The sequence below is a fragment of the Pseudophryne corroboree genome, chromosome 3 (assembly GCF_028390025.1).
Source record: "Pseudophryne corroboree isolate aPseCor3 chromosome 3, aPseCor3.hap2, whole genome shotgun sequence".
NCBI classification, from domain to species: domain Eukaryota; kingdom Metazoa; phylum Chordata; class Amphibia; order Anura; family Myobatrachidae; genus Pseudophryne; species Pseudophryne corroboree.
In genome coordinates this window covers 556,187,766-556,191,534 of record NC_086446.1, presented here as the reverse complement: position 1 = coordinate 556,191,534, position 3,769 = coordinate 556,187,766, and the positions used below count along the sequence as shown (strand labels likewise).

At 39.9% G+C, this 3,769-nt stretch overlaps 1 pseudogene; it reads left to right on the top strand.

Annotated features, from left to right (window-relative positions):
• Positions 1 to 1,508: 1,508 nt before the first annotated feature.
• Positions 1,509 to 1,627, top strand: LOC134896575 (5S ribosomal RNA; annotated as a pseudogene).
• Positions 1,628 to 3,769: the final 2,142 nt, after the last annotated feature.

Below are 3,769 nucleotides of genomic sequence, written 5' to 3'. Positions count from 1 at the left end.
TCCACAAACCTATTTTTTCAACAAACAGCATCCTTCACGTTTTTTAGGATTTATTTGTGCTTTTACATTTGCAGGGTCAAAGCAATCACCTGCAATTACCTACATTTAATTTAGTCTGCATTTCTTCGGTCATTATCTACAATTTATATATCAAAGTGTCTAAGTTCATTACTTCGGTTGTGTTTTATAATCCCCCTTTTTTCAATTTTATTCACATATATAATGGAGTCTCCTGGCAATCAACAATTGATCCAGTACTATTGCAATCTGTCCGGACGATACAAGTCACATGATCCTAGCAGCTAAATTAATGGATAAACACATGTCCGCCTGATTGGATGATTCAGATTAACCTGCTTTTAAAAGCACCGCTGGGATCCAGCCCTCACCAGGAAGTGATCAAGCCCGGTGGACGGGTGAAACGCGTTTTCCGACATCACCCCCCCCCTTTTTTTCATCTGGCTGACTGCAGCAACGGACGTTCATCAGCACCTATATGCGCTTAGCGCCTCCTCTGACTTTCCCGTCCCCGTCGAAGCAGTGGACGGCTTCCCGCACCCGCCAGCATTACCGCCAGGCCGGCGGCGCCCGGAGCCTTCCCCTCTATCACTAATCGAGACATCAGGGGCTCCACCAAGCCAGTGGCACCTGCAGTGGATGGCCTCCCGCACTCGCCAGCATCACCGTCAAACTGGCGGCGCCCGGCGCCTCCCCTCTCTCACCAATTGAGCCATCAGGGGCTCTACCAAGCCAGGGGCACTCGCAATAACGAGATGGCTTAACACCCAGTGCGGTAATATCAGCTCCTTTTTCTCTTTTTCACCTTATATCTTTTTTATTACAAAATGCATATCAGCAGTTAATGGCCCGCCATCGCTACACATTCAATTAGTATTAATTTATGTTTGAAAAAGGTCATACTTGCGGTGTGCAGATTATTAGCTGGTTTCGTTCCAGCATTCTCAACTACATTAATATCTATATTCCATATTACGATTTACTGTACATGTATTATGATATTGGGAATTACTCAATCTAAACCCCAAGTCAGGACATACCATTGTAATTTTGCTACAGTCTTTGTGTTATCCATTTTTGTTTCCTTCAATATCAACATCCTGCAGTTGGATACTTTAATATAGTAGGGTGATTATTTTGTTATCCCTCTTCATTCTTTCATTTCTTTGTTTCTTCATCTCAGACATTTTTTTGTCTTGTTAATTTCTGATTACGATATCATTAGATTCCAGCCATTTACAATAATTGATGCTACTATCTATTCTAATACTGTCCAAATTACAATACTGTCAAAATTACAAGTACTGTTCTCTCATTTCCTTCTTTTCTGTACTTCGTGGACTCTCACCATTTGATTCAGGGCCACGTCCCTGTCTAACATTGGCAGCAGATCCATCTGGTTCCCTCCATCTCTGATATCTATCTTCATAACTATGTAATTTCGTGAACTCTCATCAGTGATTCCAGAGCTTCCAATTATTCTTCATTTCCTCTACTATCATACCACACTGGAAACGCCCGAAGCCGTCTGATCTCGGAAGCTAATCAGTGTTGGGCTGGGTCAGTACTCAAGTGGGTGACCATTGAGGAATACTCAGTTTAGTAGAGCTTATTGGTTTAGCCCATGCAGTGTCTAACACTGACAGAAGATTCACACTGCCATCTTATTTTCCACCCTTATACTATTCATAAGTATAACCAGCCTCCAGACTGCTTTATTTGTATTAATTATACTCTTACAAGGAACATATTACAGTGTTGTGTTTATCAGTAGAACGTACCGTCCAAAAATTCAAACTATATTGTTCATAAACACTCAGAATTTCTTCCGTCAGCCAGAATTTAGCTTCTATCCTGTATCAGCACTCTGTGCTATTTGAATGTATTATCATTTTGACTATTATTTTCTTTATGAACCACTTAATATCTTAATTTTTTTGAATAATTAAAATTTGAATTTTAATCTATTTAGACCAATTTCTATATTCATTTCAAGTTAAAGAGTGCGCCCACAAAAGAGTCTTCTTTTCTCTACACTTTCCTATGCTCTTATACTGACTCAGGGTGCACCACCAACTAATATTAGAATTAGAAAACACTGTTTTCTTGTAATCATTTGACTTTGGTTGTATAATATCATTTGCTTATACTTACCATATCCTGTGCGGTATTCCCTCCCTCTCTTGTTAAGTATTTCCATGCTGAGTAATCTCTCTGCTTCCCAATACCTGCACGGTCATAAAAATCTTTCTCGTCAATAGGATCTCTTTCCTACTGTCTTCTGTTCTTTACGTGGTTCCGTAAGAATTGTTACACTTCCTACAAATCATTTTAACACTCACAACCTCACCAAATACTATGACTACATTTTCATTAAAAACAGCACTGATATCTAAACGTAGAAACCTAGAAGAATACGGTGATATTTTTTCAGACACATTTCAGAATCCAGCTACTCCCAAAGATTGGAGAACAGATCTTTCTAAACTACATAAAAATTTACAAAAAGGATTAGACTTACGTGGGACATTACTACCTTAGAGAACTATCACAAAACCAAGATCTCACCCAGAGGCCTACGACCCCGTGTTTTTCCTTCCTTTCCTCTGGCCACAGAGAATTTAAAGGCGGAATGGGAAGCAGTCCTATTGAAATGCTCCCATGAGTTGACCCTGATACTTATCAAACATGATAATCTAGTTTTAGATCAAGTTGAAAAGAGTATTGAGGAATTAGGCAAAACATTAGAAACCTGGGAGAAGGATCCTACCTTCCAAAACACTTTTGACAAATATAAAAAGGAATTGGATGCGTACGAAACTTCTATAATAGAACGAAAACGTAACAAATTCCATAGGGATAAAAGTGATTTCTCTCAAGGAAATATATTCCGTTGGAGCACCTATACCCCTAGAGGTAGAGGAGGACAAACAAGAGAAGATATTAGCTCTTCTGAAAGAGAATCCTCATATAGTGAAGACTCCTCTACAGAACATCTGGAAGGAGCCTCAGCAACATCGAAACGCTACAACAGTGAGGATCCTTTTTTAGGGAAAGGTCAACGCTCAAGAGGCAGAAACAAACCTCAGGGAAGACAAGACGAGGGGGGACGAAACACCGACAAAAACAATCGCGATTGGGATCCCCCAAGGACCTCTCATTACCCAATACGGAAAACCCAGAAGTACTAACTACAGACAGACTACAGATCATCAATCTCAGCACTAGAATCCTAACGGAAGATCAAGTGGAAGTCTTAAGCAAAGGACTTTAATTCTCACCCACATCACCATTTAACAGGTTTAAATGGGAAAAAGATCTCAGGCTTTTTGGCCGTAAATTATTATTAAAATTTTTTTTTGCTAAAATTAGCAACAAGGATACGACGGACACTTCACTACCTATGATTACCAGACCAATTCTGACTACCTTCATACTGGAGGAACCATCCACCTCAACATCTTTTCATACACCTCTATCTGAAGAGGAAATAACGGCAATCCAGACCCTGGAGGAATTATACATGGAATCACCCTCGAATACGTTACCGGTATAGAATACCAGACCCACATGTAAGGTGAAGTCAACCTTTTTTCCACCAGATAACAACAGTCCAGAGATTAAGGTCTTCTTGGATCTGGTGTCAAGAGAATTCGATGAGATCCAAATGAACTCCAAGACAAGATGCTGTACTAAAAATCTGAAATATAGAGAGCGACTTGCTCTCAAAGAAATCCAGTCATGGAAGGAT